General features: G+C 27.5%; 1 protein-coding gene across 2 annotated transcripts in view; it reads right to left on the bottom strand.

Moving 5' to 3' along the window:
• LOC129988090 (bifunctional heparan sulfate N-deacetylase/N-sulfotransferase-like) overlaps nucleotides 1-11,162 on the bottom strand; it is a 133,627-nt gene extending 122,465 nt beyond the window's left edge. For both annotated transcript variants that reach the window (XM_056096215.1, XM_056096214.1), the window contains exon 1: nucleotides 10,792-11,162. The gene's annotated coding sequence lies outside the window, so the exon portion shown is untranslated. The remainder of the gene's footprint in view (nucleotides 1-10,791) is intronic.
• Between the last annotated feature and the right edge of the window lie 1,215 nt (nucleotides 11,163-12,377).

The raw sequence follows: 12,377 nt of genomic DNA on the forward strand, positions 1-12,377 counted from the left end.
AAAATTAATTATTTAATTAGCAATCAAGTAAATTTGATATTTCCAAACACTTCAAGTAAGAGAGAAACTCTGTAGATTTTAGTTTTCTGTTAATTTAATTAACTAGAAATATAAATATTTCACTCAAATTTACCCTCTTCAGTTAGTTCCCCTACCCTACAAGCAAATACACTAAAACTTATTATAAAATTTAAACGGTATTGGAATTCTTGTGAACCAGATATTAATGCGTATGGATCAAATGTCAAATAAATAATCCGTAGTTCATTAAGAGGATTAAAGATGTTTACTAAATGTAATAATAACTGGCGAGCAATGGAGAAAAGAAAATGTATTAGTATTTGAATCAAGTTTTAATGCTTAAACATAATAAAAGTGCATTAGAATTTTGCTTAAAATTAAATTAATTAAAAAATTAATAAATGAAAATTCTGTAAATTACATTTTATAAATGAATAAAACTAATTGATGCAAATGCCTTTACCCTAAATATAACAAATTTAAATAAACCATAATGCTAAATATCCCATGAACCTTTTTAGCTGGTTCGCCTATTATGGAATACGAAGTCTGGGGGTAAATCTACTACATCTTATTCGAACCTTCAATTATCTGAATTTTTATCATCCGAGGACTTTGTTAATCAAGTGGGCATCAGAAAATTTAAATGTGTTCACAATGCTTTTTATAAAAACAATATATTTCAGAAAAGATTAGCACCGGTTTTCACTGTATGGATGCTGGTGAAATGCCTTTGAAGTGAAGTGGATGATGAGAAGTGATTTTTTTATAACCTCAGCTATAATAAGACGTCGAAAGAGGATCTCTATTTCATTTTAAACTCTATAATGATAACAGCAAATTTCAAGCATTTACAGGGGAAAAAATTGCATTGTAAATTTGTCGTAAAGTAGCCTATGACTGAGTAGAAGAAATACCTTCCGAGTTTCCCTTAAAGAAATAGTGTCATCCAATTTAAAAGATTTTTATATTTTAATTAAATAAACATACTAAATTCATTTTATGCATCTTTAACTAATGTTATGCGTGCTGTTCATTTTTCATCATACAAGAATATTTTAGTTCAAATTAGTTTAGTTAGATAGAACCCCGTAAAAAGTTTAGAACACACACACCTTTGAAGCAAGAAGCACTATTCTGAGGCGGAGTACTTAATTATAAACTATACTCAGATGACAAAAATGACATTTAACTCAGCATCACCTCTCCAAATTTCTATGTCTTAAAAGTTGGTGGGTATATACTCCGAGATGTTAATATTGAAAGTACACCAAACCCCAGGTTCGAAACCCTACTCACTCAATAGATGAATAAGGTTTTAAACCTGAAATTTTCTTGTTAAAATCGACCACCAAACTATCATGATCAAATAATTTGTGAGGGGGAGAGAAAAACTTGGCGATGAAGAAAGGAAGATTACTTCCTTCAAAGTGCTTTTATATTATAAGATAAAAACAAATACAAAACAAAGAAAGCAGAAAAACTATTATATTTTAAAATTAAATGTGTTCTATTAGTAAAAAGCTGACACATTTAATATCTGAAATAAATATGGTATTTGAAATTTTTATTTTAAAACATTTATCAATAAAACAGTTATTCTTTTTGTTTAATAAGAACGACTTAAATGTTAACGAAAAATTAAATGCAAAATTCCTCAATTAGGACTTACTTCTTATATGAATGTTTAAAATAAAATACGTAAATTGAATTCACAATCGCATTCCTTAAGAGAAAATTTTTAACTGTAACAGACAATAAATAATGTTAAAAACTTTAACATTTCCGGAAACGAAATAACTTTTTTTGGAAATAACGCGCTTTTAATAGGGTCTTCACTCAAACTTTTTCTTTCAGTGACACAATCTGCCAGAACTAATAATTTCTTCTATAACGATTCTTGACGAACACCGACCCCCTCCTGAAGAAGAGAAGGAAGAAAAAAATCCTTTGAAGGAAATAAATTATCACTTCACACTGTAGTAATTTGAGAACGCGTCGAAATTTTAAAGAGAAAAAAAATAATAATAATGCAGTAGAAAATAAAAAATAAATAAACGGCTCAGGAATGAAAGCAATATCCAGGATGGAGTAGGTGAAGGCAAAAGAGAAAAAACAGCTGCGTTTCTTGCCATTTGCACTTTCTGTCGACCCTCCCAAACAAGCGAAATTGACATGAAGAAGGTCAGTAAGTGCAAAGGCTGATGCAGCACGTGCGACCATGTGCCCTAATTGTGAACGGAAAATATAATGAAGTAAAACAGTCAGGGCGTAAACGTGTTACTACTCGGGGGAAGACCAGCAATAGCAAGCTTCAGCAAGTTATAACGTACAAGCAGATTTTTTTATGCTGGAAAATATACATTCAATCGTAACAGCAACTTTTTGTACTTGCATCATGATTCTTGTACACATTACAAAATTATATAATAAAAAATAATTAGATATAAAGGCGTTTCTCCGATGCTAACATATTACTAACATGGCTCAAAAACTTTTATTTCACGTTATTATTTTTCAGAATCTGACAGATGGCATTTATATGCCTCATGATGATTTAATGAGAAAATTTCAAAATTGCCATGTAGGATTTTCAAAATAATTTATATATATATATATATATATATATATATATATATATATATATATATATATTTATGTATTATGAAAAGATTGTGTATCAGATGCTTTGCAATAATTATTAAGATTTAAAGCCGCATATCACAGCCGTTCTTCAATCTACAAATGCTTGCAAATGAAATATATCTCGGGAAAATATGTCTAATAAATGGATTTCACATTGAAAATCATTAGCTTTAGAAGTTTTAATGTAAATAATAAAATATATCTTGTTTTTATATTTTATAATTTTTGTTTTACATAATTTTGCAATCTGCCCATGACTTCTAGGTCATCCTGTGTATACTAAACAGAATCCGAGTTAAGGACTTAACGTTTCGGCAGAAAAGAAACTACCCAGTCAGTGGATCGAGAAAATACTATGAAATAATCAAGATAAAAATATTTAAGCACTATTCGATCAAATCTGGAGAATCGGAACAATAATCATTTTATATTTTATGGCCAAATTTCCCAGTTGATTTTAGAAAAATATTAATTGAATCATCAATAATCCAAAAAAAGAAACTTGGAAAAAATTACCCAAATAAAAAGAAAACGGGCAAAGGCCAAAAAACACTTAATGGATTGAACGTTATTTTTCCACAAACCAACAGGCGAAAAAAAAAAATGATACAGCTCAATTACTTTACACAATAACCGCAAATTTCTTTCTGGCTTGTTCAAAGATCTAATTAGATACGCGGTTAGTCATCCATGTGACTGTAGTTTACAGACAGCTACTGATGGCCACCACGTTGATACCACCGCATTGATGTAAAATAACTAAACTAAGCATTATTATGTAAAGTAACTAAACAATGCTTTGTTAAATTTTCGAAAGCTTCATATCATTCAACGTAGCACCAATATGATGATTATTTCAGGCAATTTAACATGCGATTCTAAGGGCAAGTTAATAAATAGACTTTTATTTAGTTTTCTTTCGCATCATATTCACACAATAGTGTCAATTTATTTACCATATGAGTAACAAGCACCACAGCCAAATTCAAATCTGCAATTACAAGATAATTTACAGACACGTGAAGTTAGGATAAGAATGTGATAAATTCCGTATATTTGTGTGCTCGCTTTAAACAATAGAGGCACTAAATTTGAAACTATAGGTGAAATATTAGCAAATTCATACTTCTAATGGCATGAATTACACTTCTTAGAAGCGAAATCTCGCTTTATTAAAAACTTTTCCACATTCAAATTGAATTCTTCTCGTAAAATCTCTAACATTTGTCAGAACCGATTCATATAACGACAAATATAAAAGTCAAACAATATTTAATAAGTTCATCTACAGTGAATCGATCGTTCAAGATGGCCATTTTAATTTTTCATACGTGAACAATGATCTGTAATAAACTTCAAATTACAAACATTCAACTTGAAGCTTCTGTATTTTATATCTATCGATTCTTTCAAAATTGATATAAATACTGCAGAAAGCAGGATAAAATTGTCAATACAACACCGTAGTAAAAAAGATAAATGGCATCAACTATTTTAAAAGTTTTACGTAAAATTTAAAACTATTCCACAAAAATGTTCCAAATAACAAATCTTTCGAAATAACGAAACAGTACTTGCCTTATCACTTCGTAATCTGTTTCGAAACAATATAGCCTTATCACTTCCAATAGAAGGGAGGGGAAAAAATTTTGAAGTTTTATATTTATTTACACAAATATGTATTTATATATCAATGGCATAATTCGTACTCGCATTGCATCAGATTACTTACTGACTTTTTCATTAAGCGTAATATTATTTTAGAATGCAAACGATAATTAAAAGTCTAAACAATACGTAGACAAACATTTTAATTAAAAATATTTTTTTCCATTTTTAATTAAAAATATTTGATTTATTTCGAAAAGTATACATATGTCACGTTAATTCAAAACGTTGAATCTAATTATTTCAATAAAAGAAAATCATATTTCCATTAAATGCAGTAAATTAATGCACATTTACCTGATTAACTCGCTTATAATTTTGAATCTCATCTAATATCTACAGTTGCCAATGACGACGTGATTTATTGCAACACATAGACGTGGGACAACAATCTTGATTACTTTAGGCCCAACTCACTTTATTCCTTAATAAAATTATTTGAATTTCGGAATTACTAGAAAGAAATTTATTTAGCAACAAGGCAATATAAAACCGATATTTGCATTGCAAATAATTCTAACGCAATAGTAAATAATGCAGCGGCAATGGAAAAAATGTATTTAATTTGAGTAAAAACAAAATAAAATTATCACCCTATTTAATAAACCTGTCAACAATGTTTATAATAATACTATGATAAAAAAAATCTTTCAATATTATGCATCGCACATTCGTATTTCATATTTACACTTATTTAGATAAGTGCATTGATGATCGCTGCTTCAAAGAGATCCATCTACTCTTTATTTAATTAATAAATGAATGCAAAAAATAAATCAAAAACAGAACACAGCTTGCAAATTGCATCAAATTCTATAAAGAATCTTTTACAAATATGAATTTAAAAAAAAAAAAAAGAACTGAAATTAGAGAAATATGGAGACAAATTGGGTAGTCCACAAGTTATGGTTCAATGAACTTTTAGAATGAGCAAAATGTGTGGGAGTACCTTTATTGTCTGGCATAACTGTGTCGATCCTAATTAAGGTTAATGAGAAGAGCTCTTTAGGGCCAATTCACATTTTTCTACAGTTATTTTCAGAGTGAAATTCAAATATATATCATTAAATAAAGAATATGCATATAAATTATGAAAGGGAAGTAGAAATAGTAGAATAGTAGTATAGTAGAAATTATTCAGTTGTAAATTATATTTGCTATCACATCAATATAAAATAGAATTTAAGAAGTTTTTACAAATTTTTACATATCCGAAACTACCAAATGGGAGGTAGATCTATTAATTATTAAAACCAAGTAAAAATTTATAATAATTAAATATCCAATTAGAAATTAAAAAATTTTCTTTTTAGAAAAAAATTAAAAAATGGCATAACTCATTATTTTTATAATATTTTTATTGTGTAGCTCCAATACACATTTTTAAAGGGAAAAATAAAATTTCTCAGAAGGTTCTTAATATTGCAAAAGTGTTAAAAGAATGAACTAGATTTAATCATCCCAACTTTAAAATTCTTTAAATGAATTTTTTCAGCTAATTACAAGAAATTCCACAAACTAAATCACTAAGAATAGTTGTCTTTATAGCAAAAACTACAGCATAGACCAAGTAAATTAATTCTTGAGCATTCTGAAATTTAAAAACTGCTAGCAGGTTTCAACTATTTAAATATATATAGTAGTAAATATATATTTCCTTGTTTGTACATTATTCAAAAACTCAGATAACTTAATTTTTTTCATTACTATTAATAAAAATAACATCAATATAGAATTATAAATTATTTGTATTTAACAGCTTTTTCTTTATATTGAAACAGATCAATGATTAATATTCCCGATATAGTTTTTGCTTAATAGGAATTAAAATAATATTTATAATGGAATTTCTCAAACCTTTCTTCCTTTTATTTGACATGCTTGTTTGTTTTCTCTTGCTTTTCAGAAGAAAATTTTAATATATAATTTAAATGGAAATTTTTTTTTTTCAAGATCCCCAAAATACAAGGGATTGGAGATACAAAAATAAACATAAGAAACAACTTAAAACTTTCAAAAAGTTTTATTGCGAGTAAAATCTTAAAAAATATTTTTATTGAATCTATCTTGATTTTTTTTTTCATAATCAAAAGAAACAAATAATTATTTCATTAAAGAACAGAGTATGTATTGTTACATTTTACATGGTTTACAATATTGGATATACATAGTATACAATGGTATTTGTTAGTAAACAAATAATAAAGATATATTTCTACCAATATGGCAGAGGCAACTATGGCTAATGGTAACCAATATGACAGCCAATTTTTTTCAATTATATTTTTTTAAAAAATACTTTCCACATTAAGAACAAATATTCTGTTCCATTTGTCCGGGTTGAGATTCGAACTCGCATGTTATCTGGCTTATAATATTACCACCACACATTTAAGTGACTATGAAAATTTTTTATTCAGTTTTGACAACTTATACACAATATTAATGGCAAGAATATTGATTACTATCACAATCTTAGTTAAAAAATATAAGAAAATTATTCATACCTTTGTCTTAGCAACTTCCATGAATTTCTATTGCACATTAATGTGAAAAAAAATAATTGGAATGAGTTTAAATTAAACAAAAAAGATTAAATAAAAGAAAAATTCAAAATACCTTTGTAACAGGTAGGAAAATTATTAAGTATATTATTCATTTATAAATTAATATAGGTCTAAGCTAGAAAAATATTTTCGAAACTTTATAAAATTAAACATGATTTGTGTAGGGCTTTATCAAAATTCAATAAAATTTTATCTAAAAATGTTAAATTCTGAGATAAGTGTAGTAAGACTGAGAACAATATTCCAATTATTGATATGTAAGAATTCCAAATTTTTCTTTATCTGTTTCATTACCAACACTGTCCAATTGATCATGCATATCTTGTACAGGGAGGCCAGTTGTTGCAAACAAAGGATACAGAATGCAGAGCAATGACATCCCTGGCGATAATTCAATTGACATCCTGCATTTTCATAAAAAGAGAAAACAACTTGCTGATATAAAATTTTCATAGCCGATAGAGCGAATATGTTAAACAGGTTAATTTTTTTTCTTGAAACATAATTAAAAAGTTGATGTAGTTTACGATATAAATAAAAAATTTTTAATTATCTTGAGAACTTGACAAACTATTTTCAAGCGTATATCAAAATAAATTTTTTAAGCATTTTATCAACATATTTAAACAAATTTCCATTTAACTACTGCATATATTTCATTCTCAATTATTAATCACGGTTTTTCTTTTTCACAAGCTACCATGAACAGAAGATATCTGTTTCATAATTACAATTATATATGCAGCTTAGATTCCAAAAAACGTTAAAACAAAAATCAAATTATGTAACATTAATAGAAGAAGCAATACAATGTTTTAAAGAAAAAATTTGAATTGAATTGAAAAGCTATAAAAAAATTAGTAAACAGAATAATAGTACAAAAAAAAATTAAAATAGTTTTATAAAGCAAAAATTGCCATTATATATAAATTACAATTATGAGAAGTTCTGGCAATACTGTATTACATGAATTCAAAATACTAATGCAAAATTGTATAATGGAAAAATAATTAAATAATATTTTTTTTTTTTTTTAATTTCAGTGAAGATTCTTATCTGTTTTTCTCAAAATATTTTATATTAAATTTTTGATGCGAGTAAAAGGAAAGCTAAAAAAAAAATTGCACCTCAATTGCTAGTTTCGGTGGAGAATTAGTTTACGTTAAATCTGATGAAAAATTAGTTTACGTTAAATCTGATGAAAAATTGGTTTACGTTAAAACTGATGAAAAATTGGTTTACGTTAAAACTGATGAAAAATTGGTTTACGTTAAAACTGATGAAAAATTGGTTTACGTTAAAACTGATGAAAAATTGGTTTACGTTAAAACTGATGAAAAATTGGTTTACGTTAAAACTGATGAAAAATTGGTTTACGTTAAAACTGATGAAAAATTGGTTTACGTTAAAACTGATGAAAAATTGGTTTACGTTAAAACTGATGAAAAATTGGTTTACGTTAAAACTGATGAAAAATTGGTTTACGTTAAAACTGATGAAAAATTGGTTTCTGCTAAATCTGATAAAAAATTAGTTTCTGCTAAATCTGATAAAAAATTAGTTTCTGCTAAATCTGATAAAAAATTAGTTTATGCTAAATCTGATGAAAAATTAGTTTATGCTAAATCTAATGAAAAAATAGTTTATCTTAATTCTCTTGAAGTTTATTTGCTTACATTTTTTTGAAGTAGTTAGATAATACTGTCTGCAGTTTCCCTCTTGATTAGATATAGAGTATCTATTTGTTTTCCCCATTAATTAATAACAGGATCCCATCATAAATAACACTACCTATCAAATGCGAAGTGGGTGATAGAAAACTATAATATGGCTACTCTGCCATGACCAAAGATATATGGATAAACTGAATGACCAAAACACTGCAACAACATAGGCAAGGATCATCGACTATGGAACAATCTCTCCTATAGGAGACACATTCTGTTATTAGTTGGAGGTAACTGAATCCACACCATTTCAGGATGAAACTTCCATACAGAAAACTTCTTATCCCATATTTGAGATACCCCAGGAAGGATTACTGATATGATATTTAAGAAAACACTTCAAATAAGTATCAAAGCAACAACTGCTACACTAAATGGAAGAAATTAATCTTAATAATTTACTGGTATAGTAATTGTAATAGCCTGTATGAGAAATGTCGGCAAATTTTATTCACTTCTTCTCAAATAGTAAGAAAGTATCTGCAATCTCACCCTACGATTGCTCATGGACTAACAGTTCTTGGTTCTCCCTTATTTGCTATAAAATTATCTATAAAACTTGACGGGACAGATAAGGTAGTGGAGGAAAAACATCAGGTAAGTATTAAAATAACTACTTGGTTAAATGGAAGTATGGTCAAATCATTTACCCAAACAATTGTAACAGCTTGTACAAAAACACAGAAAAATTACATGAATTCTGAAGTTTAATGTATTTGTTTAGCACAATCTGAATATAGAGATGGTTATAAATATAAATTGTCTCAGAATTCTACTAGCTGAATTAAGTATGTAATGAAGCAAAAAACACAAAATGACAGAGACGACAAGAATTAACATGCATCTTATTGTTCAATATAAGCTCTTCAAAATAAAATTTTAATCTCTCAATTTTCATCATATGTTTACATAATAATTACATCCAATGATAGTTATTTTAACACAGCACTGAATGATACATCATAAAATATAGTTTTAAACTGAAAAAATTTAATGAATCTAATTTATTAAATAAAAATAGTAAAAATATTACTCCAATTACGAAGTATAAAAATTTATGTACGTAAAAACGTCGCATTTTGTGTTGTATACTCCTAAAAAAGCTAATTCCAAGTGAAATCTATTTAAAGAAATTTGATTAAATGTACAGTCATTCAAGTTATTAACAAATTTTTGAAAAGTACTTTTCTTTCTTAATATAAAATTTCCTAAATGGTAAATCGCTCAAACTCATATGTACATTAATTTAAAATTAAATTAAAATATTTTAATAAGTAGCAATCACATAAAACATAACTCCAAAATAAAATTTAAAAAATATTGGATGATGTATTAAACAAATACATCAAACATTTTTCAATCATTAATTTCTTAGTTATCTCTTATGAAGATGTATTTCAAATGTTTCAGAATACTATTATGAAATATTCCATTTTTTTAATTCCTTTAATAAACATTCAATTTGACATGCAATAGTAAAGTTTAAAACCACAACAAAATACCCAAAAAATTCGAAAATTACTTTTTTTAAGTAAAAGAATGGAAATTCCCATATGAGTAATAAAAGCGAAAAGTAACTTGGCTTTTATTTTTCATCACTTCATTTATTGGAGGGGGCATAACTTATCTTAATCCCATTGTTTGTTTATATTAAAATGTCAAGTAGCAGTGCAATCACATTTGCAGTTAGGCTTAGCATGGAAAATGTAAACATTGGATAAAACGATGAATTTAACATATAAAACCACTATCTAATGGTGTGAATAAGTTTTTAATCGATATTTATGATATTTTTGATTTACAGTTTTAATAGCAATTCAGAATTAATAACGAAAAAAAAAAATATTATTGTCACTATCGTGCGGCATTTGGCGCTTTTGGCGAGAATATTTTCACCTTACTAAAAGGAAAACATTCATGTTTTAAAGAACAGCCAAAATTATTAAACAGTCGCTTAATAAAAAACTAAAACTTAATTTTTTTAATCTTATTTCCAAGCAAATCGATGATGACACAATGCAGTTTATGAGAAAATTTCCAGAATCAACATTTTTTGTAATTTTATCTTTATAAGAACAACGACAAGAATTTTTAGCTGAATAACAACTGGGCTTTTAGAAGTTTGAAATTTAAATTTCAGTTCAAATGAAAACATGACTCACCGTTAAATATCCTCACGTGTGGGACACGTGGAGTTATGCCAAGGAATGTATGTTGGCGCTTCAAGGACATGCGCCAAGGCCAGCAAAAAGTGCTTTTTTAAGTTTCCTTCCCAACCTTTTTAAGTCAGAGAACACAATCTGTTATGTCGATAAAATCCACCGTTATGAAAATAACAGGAACATAATCACCAACACAAAACTGTATCCTCTTCAAATTATAACACAATGGAAGGGTTTCTTTTCTAGGGGTACAGTTAATAACATTGGTTCCTGAATCAGATTCCAGCGCCTATCTTCCCCCGCAACTCAGCGTAGCATCCGTAACTATACAGCAGCAGCTTTGAGTCCATCTGCCGTTCGGATTTCGACGAGTTGTGTTGACCGCTGTCTCAGCACAGGGTTGCTAGAACTATTGAAGTCTCGTGAGTTGGCAATGCAAATAAAACGCCAAATATGCCAAGTGGGGATTTACGGGATTTTCACAGTATTTTCCAATTTGTAAGTGTCTGTCTCATGGCGACGAAAATATTAATATATTTGTATGATGGTAGCGTTCAATTGGAAGTAGTTTTTAAAATTTTTAAATAATTTTGAAGTGTAATTATTTGTATCGGTTATAGAAGGAAAGTTTTCGTTTCTAAATTGTCAAATTAGAGTTTTGTTATTTTTTTTAAATTTACTATTCAATCGAACAACCGAAATTGTGCTTTAGTAATATAGCACGTATCATGCGGTATACTAATTTAATATGTTAACCTTTAATATATGAACTGCTTAACAATTTTTTTAAAATGGAAAATCATAATTTTTCTCATTTAGGAATTTTAATTCTGAAGATTTACTCTTTATATCTGCTTTTAAGTTTTTTATTATTGTCCTGCTAGTTTATTTTGCTATTATGTATTTTAAAAATTATGTATTTGAATATTATTTTTTCATACATATTTCATTATTAGGAACAATTCCTCCAAGCGGCGGAGTTCCAATCCTTTATAATCAAATAATAGAACACTAAAATGAGCGATTTAAAAAAAAAGTTTAAAAACTTTATTTTAATTACAAATTTGGTTTTAGGTTTATTAATTTTGTAATCTGTTGGTTTTATTGAAGTTTTTATTGAAGTGTTATTTAGGGATTATTTCATGTAGAGCATAAATCAATAGCCAGGACTTTGATGTAAAAATAACTAGATTTCCAGACACTATTTCACAAACAAAAAAGAATGAATAGAAGATACAGATTGCTCATGCAAGACCAAAATATAATCATAAAGGATTTCAACAGGCTTTCGGTTTGAGCAATTCAGTGCAAAATCGTATTTCAAAATTAAGAACATTGAAATTTACTAAAAAAAATGTGGGCAGTATGCTTTACAATGCTTGCCTATTTTTCTCCCTAGCAATGTAATCTTGAAATACATAGAAAAAACTTTGATTATAACTTCATAAGATTTTAACTTGATAATATTTTTAAAGGCTTTTTGCGTATCTTGCATGCGTAATGCAGTATGCTTGAGAAAAAAAGAATCATTTAAAAAAAACCTACAGTTGACGTAGAATTACCGAATTTGGCACGCAAGTAGATGA

The sequence above is a fragment of the Argiope bruennichi genome, chromosome 10 (assembly GCF_947563725.1).
Source record: "Argiope bruennichi chromosome 10, qqArgBrue1.1, whole genome shotgun sequence".
Classification (NCBI taxonomy): domain Eukaryota; kingdom Metazoa; phylum Arthropoda; class Arachnida; order Araneae; family Araneidae; genus Argiope; species Argiope bruennichi.